This window comes from Dama dama, chromosome 9 (assembly GCF_033118175.1).
Source record: "Dama dama isolate Ldn47 chromosome 9, ASM3311817v1, whole genome shotgun sequence".
NCBI lineage: Eukaryota > Metazoa > Chordata > Mammalia > Artiodactyla > Cervidae > Dama > Dama dama.
The window spans coordinates 32,393,683-32,414,844 of NC_083689.1; the positions used below are offsets into that span (position 1 = coordinate 32,393,683).

Sequence of the window (21,162 nt, forward strand, 5' to 3'; positions counted from 1 at the left end):
TGAGTGAAGGAGAAATGACATGGGGCCTGAGGAGAAGGCAGCAACTGAGGTGGAACATTCAACAGTGATATCCAACTCCTTCTGCCTTAGCATTTCTTGTTCATTGCCCATGTAGGAAGAGGCTCTCAGACTTCAGGGATGTGGGAGGAGAGAAATGTTGGCCACAAGCAGAGGGGAGCAGGAGAAATAAGTTCTGAAACTCAGGTGCTTGATCAAGTTTATAATGATGACAACACAGCTCTACATCTTCTGAGGCACCGTGACAACCCACACAGGGTTCTGAGTCATCTAAATTCTCGGCTTTAGAAATGAAAGTAGCCATGACAAAGTTTGACCGGACTACTTCACTTTCCAAATAAGATAAAAATTCATTTCAGAGTACATAACCCAACTAGATGTTTTTGGTGGAGGAATCTTGTCTCTTCTATTTACTATCATAACCTCAACACTTAGAACAGTATTTGATACCTAGAGTTGGAACTCAGCAGTTACATGAGTAAAGAATGAATGAGTATCAAGTCCACATCACCAGTGCAAATTCCCCCGAGGGTCAGGCAGATGACTTAAGTGACTGCATCAGGTTGGATAGTGTCGACTGAAAAAAAACACAGCAATGTGAGAGCTGAAAGTCATGTTTTATTTGGGGCAAAATGAGGATATAGCCTGGGAGACGGCATTTCAGATAGTTCTGAGAAACTGCTCTAAAGAGGTCAGAGGAGAGATCCGATCCCTTTTAGTAAAGGGAGATATGATCAAATGTCACCATTAATGATTTTAGTGCTTTTCTAGATATGAGGAGACCAAACAGTTGAGCTCATAAAATCTTCTGAAAATACCTAACTTTCTGAAGGTCTCTTCTACCAGTTTTTCCCAGAACACAGAATGCCTCATTCCTGATCTCTATCCTGAACCCCTTTCAGGGTGTACTGAAGGTCAGCTGCTGCGGTGCCTAGTGACTTCATCCTAGTAGAGGCAGATGGCGAGAGCCAATTGTAATTGTCAGGAGGAAGATAGAAAAGCAGAGTCCTAGCACAAACTGGACATCTATAGTGCTCTTTGTTTCTCCTTTTTAATTAAAATGCTTTATTTGTCAGGCAAAGCTCTGAAGACCACATTTGGCACAGAGCTGCTAGTTCGCCTGCTCTGTTCCGTTCACTGTAGGATTTTCATCATTTCCTCAAGTTGTGTGGCGAAGCCAAGTTCCTCTGAGTACTTTTATTTCTCAGTGCTACAAGGTTTTCCACAGGTTGCTTTGATTGCAGAGGCCAGCATTCCAAAGCCGAATGAGGCCTGAGAGATGACAAGTAACAACCATTTCATTTTTTTATTGGTGAGGAAGCTCTTGCCCAGAGAGGTTAAGTGAAGTGGGCGAGGTTAAACAACCTGGTGAAGGCAAAGCCGGTTCTGGATCCAGGGAACTGGGATTGCAATCTGGTGCTATTGCTCCCACACCACGCCGGCTATGCACTTTACGGGGAAGAGCTTTATTGCATTAATTCTCGAAATGATCATTGCTTAGCTGGAACCATGCCTGCTTTTACTTTAATTGAGATTTTATTTTTGCCTGCCTGGAGCAAGGAGAGCATTATGCTATTTTAAATGAGAACCAAGGAATTACCTGCACTTCAAATATTAGCAGTTACATTCTGCGAAGGACACGTGTGGACTATCTATTAGAAACGTGTCGTAAGTAAACCAGGAACATTTCATACTAATTGTTATAAGCGTATTATCCATCAGAATGTAAATTTCCCAAAGTGGGCTTTATATGGATCATAATTCCCTTTATTATAAAATGGACTTGAAAACTCTGGCTGGCTCCTTGTCCGTATGTAAAACCTTCATTTCCTGTGGTGCCTCCAATTTATTTTTTCCCAGCTTTAGCAGCTTTCACACTGTGATTTTCTATATCTGTTGCAAATGTTCAACAATTTACAGTGAAAATTTTAGTCCGTGTCTTTCTGCTTGTAGCTTTTCATGTATAAAGATTAAAGAATGAATGTGCAATCAGCAGATATATAGAAAACATCTCCTGCTAGAATAAAATAGACGGTTCAACTTCTGAAACCCCAAAGGAATTTATAATATCTACCTACAGCACTGCCTATCTTTTGTACTGCGCCTTCTGATAAATAGGCCCCCAGAAGAGACAATTTGGGGAGCTGGAAAGTACTTTATTTTTCTTTATAACCTGACATGGCGTTGTCCAGGCCTTGCAGGTGGGAGGAACATCGGAAGCAGAAAGGCAGGAGGAGACCTAATGGTAATAGGGACTGACAAATCAAAAGAAACTTTACACCAGCTAATGCGAGCCTTAAAAGGTAATGTTCTTTTGGAAAGCAGCACAGAATTTGAGATTATACCTAGAATATTGATAATTGGTTGTTGCTTCCTCAGGACTTAAAACATGGTAATGCAGTCAGTTACCTGCTGGTATGTTTAGTTAGAGGCAAGGGGCCAGTTCCCAAAATTGCATATGGGGTGTGTGTGTGTGTGTGTGTGTGTGTGTGTGTGTGTGAGAGAGAGAGAGAGAGAGAGAGAGACTTTTGCCTTTCTTTAGTAACAATGCTTGCATATATAAAAATGGTTTTCTTTGAGGTTGAATCTATATAAAAACACAGCTAAAACAAAGGTCCAGTTTGCTCTGACCTGTCTGTAGGGGAAACCAGGAGTACTTCTCGTATGCTGTTGATGTAATTAGATCTCTAATCTAATCTGTCTGCATGGGATGTATTTGACCTCTCTTTCAGAAACAAGAGCTATTATTTCAGAAATGCCTCAGTATAAAAGCTTTTATTTACATCATTATTTGGTCCTGTATTGATTTGGGAGGACCTGATGGAAACATGTGACTGCTCTGGGGGTTCTAAACAAGCTGCTGTAACCCAGCAGGTGCATTTGAAAGCATATTTTCCTTGCCAGATTTTGAAGGTGACTGAATAAGCATAGTGCATTCAACCAGTGAGAACCAAGTACTTAGTACATGGGCTCAATTGTGTCTCTTCAACATTCATATGTTGAAGTCCTAATCTTAGTACCTCAAAAATATGAGTACATTTGGAGATGGGGCCTGGAAAGAAGGAATTAAGATAAAATGAGGTCACATGGGTGAGGTCTAATCCAGTATGACTGGTATCTTTATTAGAAGAGGAAACTTGGACACAAACAGACATAGAAGAAGGACTACTGGAAAGAAAACAGCCATTTATAAGCCAAAGAGAGGTCTCAGAAGCCTACCCTGCTCCTAACTTGATCTCCAACTTCTAGCTTCTAGAACTGCAGGAAAATAAATTTCTGTGGTTTAATCCAACCAATTTGTGGTACTCTGCAATGGCAGCCTTAGCAGATTTGCACTATGAGTTCAAGAATACCCTAGCTTAATTTTAAATTGCTTGTTTTATATGGTCTTTGACCTTCTACTATGATTCTCATATCCAGCCCTCTCTTTATGTCTATGCTGCCATTACACTTTGAAAGACCATCTTCCTTTTTTTGCCCGGAATGCAATTAGGCAACAGTGAGAAGGCGCTAGTACAGGGACTTGGAAGGAGGCTCACCAGCCAAGTGAGAGAAGTGATTGCTAAGAAAGGTAGAAAAGGGCCTGGGAGAAAATTCCTTCTGTCTTAGGAGCTGCATCTCCTCTATTTCTCCCATCTATTGCCTGGTGGTTTGGGGTATGGATTATGTGAGAAGCTAAAACAGAGGACTACTAGTATCATAGTTGTTGTCATTCAGTCACAAATCGTTGTCTGACTCTGTGCAACCCCATGGATTGTAGCATGTCAGGCTCCTCTGTCCTCCACTATCTCCCAGAGTTTGCTCAGATTTCTGTCCATTGAGTTGGTGATGCTATCTAACCTTCTCATGCTCTGCTGCCCCATTCTCCTTTTGCCTTCGATCTTTCCCAGCATCAGGGTCTTACCCAATGATTCAACTCTTGGCATCATATGGCCAAAGCATTGGAGCTTCAGCTTTATCATCAGTCCTTCCAATGAATGTTCATGGGTGGTTTCCTTTAGGAGTGACTGGTTTGATCTCCTTGCTGTCCAAGGGACTCTCAATGGTCTTGTCTAGCACCACAGTTTGAAAACATCAATTATTTGGCACGTAACCTTTTTTATGAGCTTCCCAGGTGGCTCAGATGGTAAAAGCGTCTGCCTGCAATGCGGGAGACCCGGGTTCGATCCCTGGGTTGGGAAGATCTCCTGGAGAAGGAAATGGCAACCCACACCAGTATGCTTGCCTGGAGAATCCCATGGACAGAGGAGCCTGGTAGGCTGCAGTCCATGGGGTCGCAAAGAGTCGGACATGACTGAACGACTTCACTTTCACTTTCACAACCTTCTTTATGGTCCAACTGTCACATCCATACATGACTACTAGAAAAGCCACAGCTTTGACTATATGCACCTTTGTTGGCAAAGTGATGTCTCTGCTTTTCGATATGCTGTCTAGGTTTGTCATAGCTTTCCTTCCAAGGAGCAAGCATCTTTAATTTCATGGCTACAGTCACCATCTGCAGTGATTTTGGAGCCCCCAAAAAGATCTGCCACTCCTTCCACAAACATATCATAATATACAGTGATACAAATTTGAAATGAGACTATAAGTTGACTCTTATAAATCCATTAAGGGGATAGAGAGATCATATTGGCTAAAACTGTTCTGAGATTGAGACCGAAGTTGATTGTTCAACTTCACTGCCCAGAGGACAGTGATGCTCATATAATGATCCATAGATCAACAGCATTGGCATCTCTTTGAATTTCATTTGAGGTGAAGAATTTGGGGCCCTATTCAGAGTTACTGAATCAGAATTTGTATTTTAACAGAATCTCCATGTCGATTAAAATTTGAGAATTACTAATGTGTAGTGTCAAGTAAGAAACATCTGTCAATAGAGGGACCCCAACTTAGGGAGAAGATGAGTAGGTTGGTCATACAGGGCAGATAGGAAGTTAAATTCTACCTAAGGTAGATGGTTCTAGAGCTAAAATCCCCAGTTGAAGCTTCTGGGTGTCACTACCAGGGTTCTCCAAGATGGAGCAGCTAACAGATGCTTTCTTCTAGGAGTTCCTTGAGATACGTCACAGTTATCTATCCATCCTCCCCTGAGCTCAGAGCCACAAGGACTTACATTGGCCAGTTGGCAGGTACTGATTTTATACCTGCCTCCTCACTCTATCCAGTTCTGCTCTCTGCACCCAGTAGTGGGGGGAGAGAAGAAAAAGAGTAATAAGGGAGTAGCTTAGAAAGCCAGCAGTGGTACTTTTTTTTTTTTTAAACATTATTCTATTTCCAACTGACTCCAAAGTAAAAATAAAGTCCTAGGAGGGCAATGAAGTTCACTTGATGAATGAACCAAGGTTCTTTTCAAATCTCAAAACATTGAAGCCTGGAACACGTGGCAACAAACACCATACTTTGTTAACATTACTGGCATTTTCTTTATCTTTCAATAAGACTCTCTTTGCTCTCCGTTGCCCAACCTTTATTGGTATCAGCCAGGGTTCTTGTCCTTCCCCCAACCGATAGAAATTGATAACAGACCAGATGAGAAGTTGAGGCAAGGCTTCACTGGGGCCCCTGCAGCAGGGAGAGCAATAACAAGTAACAGATCCCCTTGCTCATCCCTTGAGAGAGGGTGTGCTGGTTCCTTATATGGGGTTAGGGTAGGGGTGGATCCAGGGGTCAGATTGGAGCGGTGGCTTAGGTGGTTGCCTGATGGTGTTGAGTGAAGAGGGCATGTACATTACGGTCCTTTTGCTCCCAACTCCATTTTTGCTCCCTGCTCTTCAGAAGTAGCAGCTGAGATTTTGGTATTTTTGTATCTTGTTGTCCATAATTTGCTCCAACTGCCCATGCATGTGGTTATTCTTAGTCCCTCATAGTCTCTTTGTATTTTGTGGCTCAAGGAGACATCTGTTCAGGTGCAAGCACTGCAGCAAAGGGTCCCAGGTCACAACCTATGTCTCTGTATGATTTTTCATTCTTACAACAATCCTATAGGAAAGGGTTGTTATTTTTGGATGTCCAAAGTGAAAACTGAGGGTCAAGCACTAAATGTTCATGCCAGAGTTGAGGTTCCAATAGAGGACTGACTCCAAAGCCTCGAATGCATATCCTAAGCTGTGTTCTGTTCATCCACCATTCTTCCTCTCTTGTCTGCCTTCCCTCCTTCTGTAATATCCACTGAACATTCACAAAAAGGAACACTTCTTCTTTTGGGACCTCTGCTTTCATTTCAACAGATGATCTTTGAGATGTAGTCAAGCTCCCTGTTTCTATAATTTATTAAAAAGCCAGCCCCATACAAGCAGATATTCAGCCACCCAGCTCTTTGAGTTTGTTCAAATAATGCATTTTTAAACATAAAAAAAAAAAATTTGGCACTGATAGACATCCAGGTGTATGCAGAACAAAGCCTCATGTGATCTCCACATGCTGTATCTCCCTTTCCTTTTCGTCTTTTGTTTATGTGGATGGACTAAGCCTTGAAATATGACAGGGAAACTGCTTTGGTTCCGAGGGCAGGAGTGGGCAGAGGGTTGGTGGAAAGGAGAAGAAGCTTAGGAGAGGAAGGTTCCGGTCACAAATAAGTAGATGACGTACTAAGAGGAGCCCCTGCCCTATTTCTCTAGCATTTTAAAAAGTTGAAACCCAGATTATATGAAAACTTGCTATTATGATACTGTCTGAAAATGGGAGAGGAACAGTTGGTGAGAGGAGAGCATGGGAAGTGGAGATGTGCCAAAATTGGACATTCCCTACTTGACAATTTTGCTTTCCAATTAGAAAATAGTGCCACCCCCTCCTTTTGCATCAAGCAGAATGCTTGTGCAGAAGACCTTCCACAAACACTGCTGATTGAATTTTTTTCCACAGCAAAGGCAGACAACAGTCAAGTTAATGAAGAATATATGAAAAATCCAAGCAACACTTTAAGATGACTTATGGTATCTTAAAATTTAAAGGGTTGAGTTGAGAAAGTAGACATTGATGTTTTCAAAAACATAAACAAGACTGAATTTAGCTATTGTCAGAAAAAGTGAGAAACAAACAATGCAAATAATAAATAATAGTGTATATCAAGTCCTTCTTATAATATACTATCCTGTGGGACCTGCGGTCCTCCAAGCACATGCTCAGCATACTTGAGCCCAGTCCATCCTGTTGGGCTTCCCAAGTGGCACTAGCAGTAATGAATCCACCTGCCAACACAGATGTGGTAATGGATGTGAGTTCAATCCCTGGGTGGAGAAGATCCCCTGGGGGAGGAAATGGCAACCCACTCCAGTGTTCTTGCCTGGGAAATCCCATAGACAGAGGAGCCTAGCAGGCTACAGTCCATGGGGTTACAAAGAGTCGAACATGACTGAGCATCTGAGCCTGGCCTGGCAAACTATCCTGTTAGTAGGAATGCAAAATAAAGCCTAGATTGGATCAGATAAATGTTGTTGCCTCCCTTTCTAATGAGAAGTTGGAGTACAATTAACAAAAGCTTTGTAAATGTGCTCCAGGCTGTTAGCATTACAAAGAGAGTTCAGGGCTGGGGAGAAAGGGTCCAGAGACTAGAACCCACAATCAATTATAGAGAAGGTTCTCCTATCTCGGACAGGCACACTTATTTTGATATCTCATTAGGGAACCCATTGCATTAGGGTGCCTTTTGGAAGAAAAATGTAGGAACATGCTCCCTCCTATTTGGGGAATGATATGAGGGGGCTATTTTTGAATGATTAATTAAAGGGAATCAATCTTCATTGCTTTGCTGCTGACGTGAAAAGCGCCAGGCCTGAGCAATAATCGCGTGCAATTATTCAACTACCCCTTTGGCAAGGACAACGTAATTAGTCCTGGTGGTGTCGAGAGATTCTCTTTATTCCCAACAAATTGGCAGTTTTAATCAAGTGTTGCTGGAAATTTATCATAACACAGGGAAAACAATAGGTGAAGGTACAGGGCCCCAAGCTGTGTGACTCCTATCTACAATGGTACAAATTTACAATGCTAACAACATGATAAATACTACCAATCCATGAATGTGTTGATTATAATTTCATATCAGCACCAAACCTTGGCAGTTCTTATTTGTTTAGAAGCGTGGCTGTAACCCTTTTTGTGCCGCCTTGCGTTTGTTTGAGGAGGAAGCTGAGGTTTACCCTGGGGGCTGGGGGCCTGGACCTTGGTAGGTCTAAGCATTTCCAGAAATGCTCACCTGCTCCAGCGGCAGGAGTCTGGGAGCAGCTGAAGGCAGCACAGGTAAGGCATGCAGCTTACTCCCCAAGGGTCCTTTTGTGATTCCCCCCAAAGAGTCTTCTACAGCATGTGAATTTCCAGATATCCAAGATTTTCTCCACTCTCAATTTTTGCTTCTTTTGGGTATTTTCGTGCCTCCTAAAATCTTTACTTCAAAATGTTAGCTGATGTTTATCAAGCACTTAGAACACTCTGGGTGTTATACTTAGCAATTTACCTATGTTGTTGAAGTTAATCCTAACAACTTGGGTTAACAGACTATCATGTTGTTCACTCCCGATTTTACCTGATGAAGAAATTGAGGCTCTGAAAACAGGGCAGGAGAGTGAGGGTCCCAAGTCCAGGTGGCTGCATTCCTGGTCTGTGACCTGACCCACTGTCTTGTACCACCACCCACTCTCAGGCTGCCTTTCCTCATTCTTAAAGGCCTGAAAATAAAAAGATAGACTTGTTTTACCTGCTTTGACTTAAGCTAGAAGGCTACTCCCTACATTCTCTCTGCCTTCTTATTGCAAGAAGAAATCTGCTTTGTTACATTCAGGGACTTATATACATATTTTAGGTGATCTTTTAAAACTAGCATATATTTGTGTTTGTGTGTGTGAGCGAGAGAGAGGTGGATAGAGAGGATGGGTATACGGAAAGCTAGAACTTCTCAAACTTTCCTCATTGATAAGAATCAGCAGGAGTTCATCTTAAAACTCAGGGTCCCAGCCCGGACTCCAGATCTGTCCCATCAGATCCCCAGGGAAGGACCTGGAAATCTGCTAAGAAACTGCTCCTGGTATATCCTGTGTCCCTGCTCTAAGGCAGATTATCTTGAAATGTGCTCCCCCAAGAGTTAGTTCCATGGGATATTAATGGTAATATGGAGAACATTTCCCCTGGTCAGATAATTTAGGGACATATGGGTTAAATGATATCTAACAACTTTCTTCTAAGAGATTTTGCCTTTAATGCTCAGTGAGATTGTCAGGAGGTAATTGTGGTACTCAAATGTTTCCCTAAGTCCTTTGGCTATGGAGCGCTTTCTTCAAGAAGCATCTCCTGGGACTAAGGATTTGGACAGTATACCCTGGGAGATCTAGTTCTATGGGGCGCTTAATGAAATATAAGCATCACCAAGACAACTTCAGCTGCTAGCTTGAACAGTTATGGAATCATTTAAAGAAATCAACACCCGTATCTCTTCCCTAAAGGTATGGAAGGCAATTTCTGGAAAACATTATAAGGAAACAGTATTAAACTTATCCAGGAATTAGAAAGTTTGGGTGAGCTTTGGAAATATCTCTCTGATGTGAGATTTTAACAGCAAGTCCTTGGAGGCGTGTTGGAAGGGTCCTCAGGAGAACAACCATAATCCAATTTTTCTTTCTCTCTTTCTGCTGTCATAGTAGCAGCACAGGCTGAGGGAATAAAAGTGGTTATTTAAAGGCTGTTTTGGCATTCAGAAAGAGTCTGCGATCCTAGGCTGAAAGGGTTGGAAACATATCTCATAAATCAAAGGATGTTAGCCCAAATCCCCTTGCTTAAAGGTGAGCCCTCTTCCAAACAGAATCGAAAAGCTCCGAAGAAGTCATGATCAGCACGTTCACCACCAAAGCGGCTGATTTCTGGCTTTTGTAGAATGCAGCGTTACTTAAAGCAGGCTTCAGGAAGGAACACATCAAGAACGAACTCTCCAGCCCAGCTGAGCTCATTTGTGGACAAGGCCTTGTCAGTCGGCGCCCTGATCTCACTTTCACTCCTTTGTTCTACTGGTTGCAAGAACGAACATCTGGTGCGAGGCCTGGAAAGCAGACTCCATCCTCCCGTTGCACCTGCCCCAGGAGGAGAAGGAGAAATGCTTTACCGACAAAAGGTAGGATTTTCAGAGCAGCATTCCCACCCATTAAAGCCGCTTGTTTGATCCCTTCAAAGCTCCAGATCAAAGGGAGGCTTTTCCGGTGCTGCCAACTCATAAAGCTACAGGCAGAGAGGAGGACCTCTGTTTGCCGGCTGCAGGTGGACTCACCCTTGCAAGTCCTCAGCCAGGGGAGGGGCTGGAGGCAGGTTGGAAGGATTTCTCACATCTGGCTGCTGTTTTGTGGATCCTGGACCTTCTTGGAAAAGCAGGAGTTACTCCAGGAAGATCTTGGCAAAGTCAAAACCACCATTTGGCAGCGAAATCCCGAAATCTTCTCTCTCTTCCTCGCCTCCACCCAGAGGACAGGTTGCCAGTGTTCATTTTATTTCCTAACCCCAAAGGCACAACCACATGTTTCTGTGTGTAGGAAAAGTTCTCAGCACCTTTCCTCCCCCGTAATTTACAAACCTGATCATGAGAAAACAATCCTGTAGTCTGAAGTGTATTTAAAAATCTCCCTTTTACGAGATACTTGCTGGCTTTGCCTCTAACAGAATGTATGAAGCAGAGACGTGCATTTGGACTAGCTTCCCGGAGAAAGTGTGATGAGAGGATTCTGAGCCCCCCTCAATCTGTCACCACCTCCCTGCTAGTAGCAGAGCCCTCTTGGCCCCCAGCCAGGGCCACATGCTCACTCTGGCCATGGATCCAGGAATGGTGGGGTAGTGTTTTCTGGGTAGAGAGGCAGCCAGACTGTGACTTCCTCTGGCAAAGGCTACACAGTGCTAGAGAAGATTTTTTATTTAAAATAATAACCACCTTCTTTCACACACAAACAAACATAAGCATATTCAGCAAACAAACAAAAAAAAGAAACCCTCCTTGCCACTGAAAGAAACACAGGATTGTATAGAAATTAACCATGGTGTTGATTACTATAGTTCATACCTTATAATAGCCTATAATGGGCTTCCCTCAAATGTGCAGTTCTGTGCTCAGTCCGTCAGTTGTGTCTGACTCTGCAAACCCATGGACTGCAGCCTGCCAGGCTTCTCTGTCCATGGAATTCTCCAGGCAAGAATACTGGAGTGGGTTGCCATTTCCTCCTCTAGGGGCTCTTTCTGACCCAAGGATTGAACCTGTGTCTTCTGTGTCTCCTGCATTGGCAAGTGGGTTCTTTACCGCTGAGCCACCTGGGAAGCCCTCCGTGGCTCAGTGGTAAAGAATTTGCCTGCAATGCAGGAGACACAAGAGATACAGGTTCAGTCCCTGGGTTGCAAAGATCCCCTGGAGGAGGAAATGGCAACCCACTCCAGTATTCTTGCCTGGGAAATCCCATGGACAGAGAAGCCTGGTGGGCTACAGTCCAAAAGGTTAGTCCAGATACAACTGAACACACACACACAAAATAACTTATAACGGAAAAGAGTCTGGATCACCTTGCTGTATGCCAGAAACTAACACAACATTCAATAAAAATTTAAAAAACAAATTACCACCAAAAAATAAAAGAAATTAACCATGGATTTGTATCTCTCAGTCCACACATCTTAAGTATAGAACTGAGGAAAAGGATACAGGTGGGCGAAGTTCAAAATAATGACTACCTTGTAGGGGAGAGGGGAGAAAGGAAGAAATATGCCCTGGACTCCTGAAAATAAGGACAGAAACTAGATAAGACAAAGGCCAAAGGGATGAAATGAAGAAAACCAATTTTTGGATGCACAGTGGCCCACGGTGCCACAGAGCCAAGTCTGCTATTAGTCTGATGATTCCTTGTGCCCTAGGACAAATTTTTCCTATAGAAAAAAATCTTCATGAAAACAAAATGGGTTGCATCATAGGATTCTATCTACAGAAAATGTTTTTAAGCTTTGCTTCTTTCCTAGGTTCTGTATATGAGGCCAGCTGGAGAGAGCGAGATGAGCAGAGAAAAGCTACCTTTGTTAGGAGGGTTTGCTGAGGATGGAGATGCAGAGAGATGCAATCATCCATTGACAAGGTGGGAAGGTGGGGGCCTAAGAGACAGGGTCACCTTGTGAGAGGTGAGGCGGTGGAGAGGAGTAGACTCCTGGGAGCAAAGCAGGAGGCAATGTTCGGTTGCCATGCATCTCCTTGGCAGAGCTCCAACCTGGGGGAGGAAGTTACTGAGTCACTGTCTTCCTGGGCTCCACGCGGGCCATTGCTCTGCTCCTGTTTCCCCAGCTGGGCTTCAGTTACAGTGGCGAGAGCAAATGTGATGTTTAGAACCCACCTTAGGTATCACCCAGAGCCCATGCAGCTTTCTACATCAAAGAAAGAAAGGAAAAGAAAGAGCAATGATAAATAGTGAGACAGTGAAATATAAATAAAGCCTTTCAGAAGCTTGAAGAGACCAAGTCCAAAGTGGGGCTGTAAAGCTGGTTCTCTAAGTCTCTGTTGGGGAAAAGCAGAGCCAAACCTCCTGCTTCAGTGACCTCCTTGGCATCCTAAGAAAGCCAGGAATTTCCCCAAGGATAGAGCTCTCTTGGGTCTCATTTTTTCTGTGCGTTGGAGGTAGTAGCACTTTAGCAGGGTATAGACTGCAATGACAGATCAATTGGCAATCACCTGCTTTCAGAGTGATAACACAGATATAGAAGAGGCTCCTCATATTCCCCAATTTTAACATTTCCAATTTTTGGAGCGATCCTAGGTTTCCTTAAAAAAAAAAAAAAAAATGCAGTCCTTTCTCATAGAAGATAATGAAAAAGAGAACCCTTCTCCTTTTATTTTAGGTGCACCAACTCTTAAGGTATGGAGACTAAAAGAGATTTAAGTTTGGTTGTTTTATCAGTTCACTCTGAGGAAATTGAGACTCAATGAAAATGGTGCCTTTTCTCAGGCCTGGGGTGATGGGTGATCATTTGGAATGGAAACACTGAAACAAATGAGGCCATATTGATCTGTGTGGCCACTGGTCAAATTTGGAGGTGGCTATTCAACAAAGGCAAGAACTATGTATATCTGAAGCATCTTTACATTCTCTTTGCTTAACCAAGTTCCTGGAGTAAGAAAGAGACACAGCAAAAATATTTCTCTTTCACAATCTACACTGAATCCTTTAGCAAGTTCTTATGGTCCCACTCTCAAAATATATTCTCAACCCAACTGCTTCTCACCTCCTCCACTGTTGCCACCTGCAACTTACGCAATGTCATCCCTTCTCTGGGTTATTGTAGTCATCTTTATATGAGTCTTGCTACATCTATCATTACCACCACCTCCTCCATATAATCTACTCTTCCCACAGCAGCTAGAATCATCCTTTTCAGAGGTAAAACAACTGTTGTCAGTCAAGCTCAAGACCCTCAAGGCTTCCTCATCCTCAACATGTAAATCATTAACTCTACCTGCTTTGCCCACTGTTCCTGCCACATGGAACTTTTACTGTTCTGCCAATAAGCAAGGCATTCTACCATGTGAGGGCTCTGGCAGTTGATATTTTATCTACCTGGAGTCTTTTTTCCCAGCCATCTGCTGGGCTCTGCTTTACCTTCCACAGACCTTTGCTCTATTGCTGCCATCTCAGTCATGCCTTTTCCCCGATCATCCTATTTAACCTACACATACTCACTCTATGGCTCCCATCTTCCTTCCCAGCTTCATTTGCCTCCACACCACTTGTTACCTGACGTTCTATGTAATTTACCTGATGACCGTCCATCTCCCAATAGAATGTAAACAGCACATGGTCAGGGATTTTTATTTTGTTATATCCCCAGTGATTAGAAAAATATTTGATATATACTAGGCACTGGATTCCGAGAAGGCAATGGCACCCCACTCCAGTACTCTTGCCTGAAAAATCCCATGGACGGAGGAGCCTGGTAGGCTGCAGTCCATGGGGTCGCGAAGAGTCGGATATGACTGAGCGACTTCACTTTCACTTTTCACTTTCACGCATTGGAGAAGGAAATGGCAACCCACTCCAGTGTTCTTGCCTGGAGAATCCCAGGGATGGGGTCGCACAGTCGGACACGACTGAAGTGACTTAGCAGCAGCAGTAGCAACAGCAGGCACTGGATTAATATTTGTTCAATAAAGAAATGGAAGAACAGATGCAGGTCTTTTACACGAAAGATTAACTTTAGCAAATTCATGTACTTTTCTGACCAAAATAGAATTATAATGCATTTGTCTTTCTTAAAATGAAAAGCCATGAAAAGCACTTGGTGACAAAAATATGAGTCAAAGACTTAGTTCTAATCTTGTATCCAGTCTATTAGTTGTGTGACCTCTCTAGGCCTTAGTTTTCATAAAAGTAAAATGAAAATGATAATATCTATCTTGCCTAACTCAAAGAATTGCTACGAGGATAAAACATTATATATGTAAAAGCATTTTGAAAACTAAAGCTTTTCTACATTTTCAAGTTGTTATTATTTCCTGTAAAATTATCTTCCCTAAGGAAGTTGTTTTGCACTTCAGGTAAAGTAATAAAGCATTACTCAGGCAAGACAAGTCATCTGAACAAATTGGATGTCTTGTTAACTTTATAGGCCAGAAATATAGGAGGTGATGGGGCCCTTTGAACATTGTTTCACCATGAATTCTAAGCAGCAATTATCATTGCCTACAAGTTGTCTTGATTTACGTGACTTCGTGAAAACCCCAGTGGTACATTTGGGGGAGGTGGGTAGAAACTGTCAGTGCAGTTTACTTAAGGGTCCTCAAGTCACAAGTATTTATTGATTATCTACTAACTCTGTGAAAATGAGAGTAGCTCAGTCTCATCTGACTCTTTTTGGGTCATGGACAATATGGTCCATGGAATTCTAGGCTAGATGCTAAAAGAAGAATCAACTTGCCTAAGATTGTAAACCTGCTGGCCACAAGTGTAGTCTAATAAAACATAAAATCTTAGCATGTATAAGCAAATGTGCTTTATATATATGAGTGGCAGTGGTTGCAGTGTTAACATTTCTAGCACCTTCCACCTTTCCTAGGTTCAGATACTGCCTGTGCTGTCTCTTATTTTATGCCCTAGCAACTCTGGTCCCCTTATGGCTTCCCCTAAACACCATGAAAATCCTCTATCTTTATTCATGGTATTGCCTCCACTTCAACTGCCTTCTCTCTTTCTCCTATTTTCCCCTTTCTTTTCAACTTTTCCTCCTACTCTCCTGCTGAAACATGTTAATCCTTTAAGATTCAGCTTAGCCATCAACTTTTGCAGTTCACTCAGGTCGCCTCACCTCATCAATCTTGTTGACTTTGCTGCTACTCTCTCTCCAATGCTCCAGAAGCACAAAGGATAAAATCTAAGTTGCACTCAGAATGAAATCTGAAGTCTTTTCCCGGACTACACACTCTGATCCTGGCCTCCTGCTGTGTCTCATCTCCCACTATGCTTCCCTACAAATATCGGCCTCCTTTATGTTCTTCAGATTCTTCCAACTTGCCAAGTATGAGTCTTAGGGTCTTTGCATTTGCTGCTTTCTCTGCCTAGGCATATTATTTATGTATCAATTCAATGTTATCTCCTTAAAATTTGTGAAATGGTTGACTGCATACCCATGCTCCTAATATCTAACAAAGCTTAAGGAATGTTTGTTGAGCTGACCTGAAAAAAATGCCATCATCTCTGAAACTCGCTTTCAAAAGAGAAGAAACTGTGGTTTTTCCTTCAGGTGAATATCATCCTACACAGCAGCATCTATTTTACAATGTCAAGGTGTTCTATTTCTGAATTAGTTGAATTTTGCAAAGTAACTCATGACTAACAAGATCTCAGAACTTCTATCTTTTGATCTTAGAGATCAGTCCAAGCTCCTCACTTTATAAATGAGAAAACTGTTTTTTTTTTTTTTTTTCCCCAAAGACAGAATCCTGAGCCATAGCAACTTCATGATTTTCAAAGCAGGAGTATGGATTCTGAGTTAACAGCCAGAGGGGGTTGTGTGTGTGTGTGTGTGTGGTTTTGATAGAATAAAGAAGTAGAAACCATGGAAGAGTACCAGTGCTTATTGTGGAGCCTGTGCCTAAATGCCATCCTCTCAATTCCCTCTGAATCTGCGTCCCTTATAGTTCCATCATCCCCTTGTATTCTTCAGAAAACACACAGAGAAAGTGGTGTGATCTTAGACTTGGTAAGAGGTGGCAGACAGTAGAACATGAACTTTCTGTCAATGTCTTAGTGCTCTGACCGTTAGTCCTTGACAGATTGGGAATGTGTAATGTACGAGAGCAGTGGCCACCTATGTAAAGTAGATTGTTGATTTTGAATTTCGAGAGCCTCAAGTGTTGTGTCTTGGTACCGTCTATTGTCATGCAGTACAAATGGTGACCCCAGTGTGGGCATAAAGACAGAACGGGGCTTCGTAAAGTTAGAAAACCAAATGATTATTGCTCTGCTTGGACTTCAAAGACCTGGTGGGACTCTAAGATTCTGTCCATGGTTACATCAGACTGAAAGGGCTGAGGTGTACAGGGGCAACTGGGAGTGTTGAACCAGGGACTGACAGCTTTAGAAAGAATCTCTTAACAGTCCATTGTAAACAGTCATCTGCACCTAACATCTACAGTGTTCTTTTTTTTTTTTTTAATTTAATTGGAGGCTAATTACTTTACAATATTGTGGTGTTTTTTGCCATACATTCACATGAATCAGCCATGGAGTTTAGTCAGATTCCAAATTTCAAAGAATCAAAGACTTTCTATAGTCGTCAGATTAATACCTCATGTTAACAGGAATCAGTCCAAAAGTGTGACAAAAGCATCCTCAGTGCTACTTGCCAAAACCACACTGAATTCAAACCAAAAATTAGTTTCCATATTTTTCAGTTCTGATTAACACACTGATAGAGAGAGAGAGGAAGCTCTACAGAGTTGGGTACAAATACTGAAGTTCTTGGTTTTCTTGGAGTCCTGCATACTAGATATTACCATAATTTGCTACATTTTCCTACCTATCCTTTGGTTGGCCTTAAGTATGGCTTTGATTAAAATATCACATTGCTTAGGGCCTTTTCCTGACAGTCTAGTGGTTAACACTCTGAGCTTTTACTGCAGGGTTCAATCCTTGGCCAGGTAACTGAGATCCCACATGCCCTGCAGCATATGCATATACGTGCTATGAGCTATCACTTCAGTCGTGTCCAACTCTTTGCAACTCCATGCATATTGCTTTGTTTAAAAATATTGTGGAAACCCTGAAAATCTTCAGTTGATATGTTCACCAATCTTAAGGTTTAGTTTCTTTCTATATTTTATATCTTATTATAACTCCTTGGATTCATTCATTGAAAAAGATGTTTTTTCAGTTACGGTTATTATAATTAAAATGTGCCATCATGATCAGTATTCCAGAATCAAGATCAGGTAGGATATCAAAAAGAAGCGGTAGAGAGTAACAATGGAAAGAACTAGGTTCTAGGCCTAAGTCTTGACTATTAGCTCTTGATATTGGACAAGTCACTTTCTCTGAGCCTTGAATTAGAAAGTCAAATATCTCTACAAGATTCAAGTTGGCTAATTATATAATAGAAGCTGGCAGGCTGGATTGAAACTTTGGCAAACTGACTTCCTAGATCTAAAGGGGATACAATGACTCAGCTTCAAATGTTACTTCTTCCTTTGAGTATTCAAAAGGAGCCAGACATAGATGTTTATATATGGAATCTCATCATTTTTAAGGTTTATAATTAATACATCTAAAAAAATAATCAGGTCAAGAAAACAAACCTGAGGTTACACTTGGCCTATGGACTGATTTTATGTGACCTCTAGATAAAGAACATTTAAAATTCTTTCAAAGTGTCAAATGTCATGAACAAAAAACAGATCGCGCCATCTTTCAAGTGTTGTGATGTCTACTCTCACTGTAGATGATGGTGATATGGAGACCAAGAAGAGCATTTAGTGGTCTCCTATGGAAAACCTGACTGTTTGCATTAGTTGGAGCTTTTTTTTATCCTTCTCATCGTGTTTTGCCTCCTGCGTGGGTCTATAACCCTCATCCTCAGCAAAGGATCCCCTCAGAAGGTGGTCTTACTGGGACAGGAGAATCAAATGATCTAGGAATAATTGCCCTAGCTTTCCATTTACTGAATCTTCTCATAAGGGAACTAAGACAATTTTCAACAAGTTGGACTGAAAAACTGTAACAGTATAATGGATTAGTTATTAATCAATAAAGGTATTTTCTCAAATGTATGGGTTCCCCCCCCCCCAGTTTAATAAGCAATATTGAGACTGTGAAGTTGTCCAGTCGGCCTTGTTTAATCATTAACATCAGGTTTCATGCAAATTGCCTGTAATGATGTGTGGAGTTGAATGAATTAACTGCATGTGGAAAGGAAGTTCTGAACAGCTCGGTAGAAACTCTGAAGTTCTTGGTTCCCTTTCGGGTTCTGCTTCCTAAGTAATACCATAATTTTGCTGGTGGAATTTTCTTCCTACTCAGATTACCCCTTAAACTTTATTGCCTAAAAGCCCCACAGGGTAAACTCTGTTGATTCTTTTGAATTCAGGTTGACAGAGGATTTTGAGGTCATCTGCTGGTAACACTGAAGTTTGAACATGTGTCTTTTGTTAGCGTGAAAATTCTGGAGCCACTAAATATTGTCTAAATAAGCACATATGTGCTTTTAGAGCATGTCATTCATGTCTTTATCTTGGGCAAACACACGTACTGCACCCATTCTTAACCCAATTCTTCCATTACTGCTGTCACCGGAATCTCTGGAAAGAGGTTGCCTTTAATAGTCTCCATGTCTAAAATCACCTCTGAACTTTGAATTTTTTTCCTCAGGCTACATTTCCACGTTCAGTGTTTTATAATACTGCAAGTGAAATGGTTTTGCACACTGCCAGGGTCCTACATTACTTGTGGCAAAGTGGTGATTTGTTATACTGAATGACATTTAGTTAAAGATACAAAAAAAAAAAAAAAAAAATTGTGAGGTAGAAAGGGAGAGAAGAGAAAAGCCTTGCCTCACGCAGCAGGCTTTGTGTCTCATCTGAATAAAGTCCAACCCTGCTGAGGTCTCTTATCTTAATGACTTTGCTAAAGAAGTTGTCTTGTCAAATCTTTTTAAAAGCTTTTGCCTTATATGAATAATTTACCAACAGAGGCAATTTGGGAACATTCTGATGAGATTAAAAAAAAAAAAAAAACAACTCGGTGATAAGCAGCAAGCTTGAAAGAGTTGAATATAAGTATAGAAAAGTTTCATAGGATTCTGGGACTAGTCCTCAAAGAGGTAGCACAGTAGATGTATTTTTCTGATTTTAAAGCAGACTCTCCTAAAGATTTCTATTTAGAGGAAAAGCACATTTACAAAGACATACTCAAGGAAAGAAATCCATGATGTTTTCATAGTGCTTCAGTCCACTTTCTCCTTAAAAAATCCCACCTGTTAGAAAGATTTTATTTATATTTTCATAATTCTATATAAAAGACTCTACTTCAGTGACATTAGTGACATTCGTTATGTATTACTCATATGTACCCTAGAGTCACCTTCAGAATGGTGATTTCCTCGGTTCTTGTTCTGTCAAGGGAAAGAATTCAGTTGAGAAACAGAGAGGAGATTTAAATAGCAAGAGTTTCATTAAGCGGCGTGAAAGTACACTCCTGAGAAAGGATGAGACCGAGCTGTCTGGAAACCAGGAGCAGCCCCACAAGGGGGTGGGGTTGAGTTTTTTACAGTGGTGGTCCTTTCCTGTATCCTGTGTCAATTGACTGACAGCTTTAGGTTATATAACTTTTCTCCTACAATACAGGCACTTATTCATAAGCACCCCAGTGAAACACGTGGGGTTGGGGGAATTGCAACGTTCGTTTATGACAAACATGGCATAATGAACCTGAGTTCCTTTGAGTCACCTTTTAGGTCCTCGTGTGCCTGCACCAACGTGTGCTGGTTTTATCTTGCTTGGTCCTGATAAGCCTGGGAACTTAATGGTGGTCCTTGACTAGAAGGATGTGGGTCTCCTGGCATGTCCTGATCACCAGTGTGCAGGTGGAGAAGAGAAAGACGACCCCACTCAGGATGGTGTGGAACCCACTCGTGTCTAACTAGCTAGCTAACACTAGGACCGTACTGACCACTGGGCTCTCGTCATTGTATGAAGGTCGTCGTCTTCACTAGACTGTGATCTCATGTGCTCGATAAGGCAATGATCTAACTCTTCTCTGGTCACATCATTATAATCAGAAAAAAATTCTGAGGACTTATTGGAAACGTAGGCTGAAAGAACAGCTTTTAGCCCCTTGTTGGGGACTCCCCATTTGGGAGTATTTTAGGGCTTATACTCATTTGAAAGCTGGATAGACTTCAATCAGTACCTGCTCACGGTGAAGGAAGTGGATGTTGGAAACTTTCTGTATGGCACATGCAGTGCTGGACTAAAAGATATTAGAGACGTGAGAGAACTTAATATGCAAGAAACTAAATGATGGGGTTGGTGCTGATACTCGTTAGAACTACTCCCTGTCAACCCCTCCTCACCAGCATATTTAAGAGTATAGGTAGAGGGGAATCCAGGTCATCTGCAAGGTTTCCACGGGCCTGTGTGCTCCCCGTGATGTCATAAAAGCCTCATCCAGGTTTATCTCTAATAATCGGAAATCTCCATGCAGAGCGGAATCACTTAAGTAGATAATGGACAAAAAAATGGTTTCTGTTGGCTTTTTAAGGTTTCGACCGGAATCTTGTCCAAAACAAACATTTCATCAAATGCATTAAGCTCTAGGATTAGGATCTGACTGGATCTCAGAGGCTTAAATGTAAGTAGGAAACGTGTCAAATGAAGAATGGGGCAGGGCACAGAGAGGGGGAGAGTGAGCCCGAGGAAGCTGGCAAAAGGAACCGCGGGTGTTGGACCCGCGGAGGCCTAACCCAGCACAGCTGACCCTCTGCGGCTCTGGGCCAGTTGCAGGAGTCTCTTGGTGCTGCTTCCCATCAGAAGTTTATTTCCTGTGTACAAGAGAGGCAGCAAAATAAAAAAAACATCTCCCTCCAAGTGGTAAGAGACCAGGGCCAGGGCAAAGGTGAGAAGAAAACGGGAGAGCAGGCTCTGTGGGTGGAGAA

At 42.0% G+C, this 21,162-nt stretch overlaps 1 non-coding gene across 1 annotated transcript; it reads left to right on the forward strand.

Annotated features, from left to right (window-relative positions):
• The first annotated feature begins 4,126 nt into the window (after window positions 1–4,126).
• Window positions 4,127–4,199, forward strand: TRNAC-GCA (transfer RNA cysteine (anticodon GCA)). Its single transcript has one exon. It is a non-coding gene; the product is annotated as a tRNA-Cys (tRNA).
• Window positions 4,200–21,162: the final 16,963 nt, after the last annotated feature.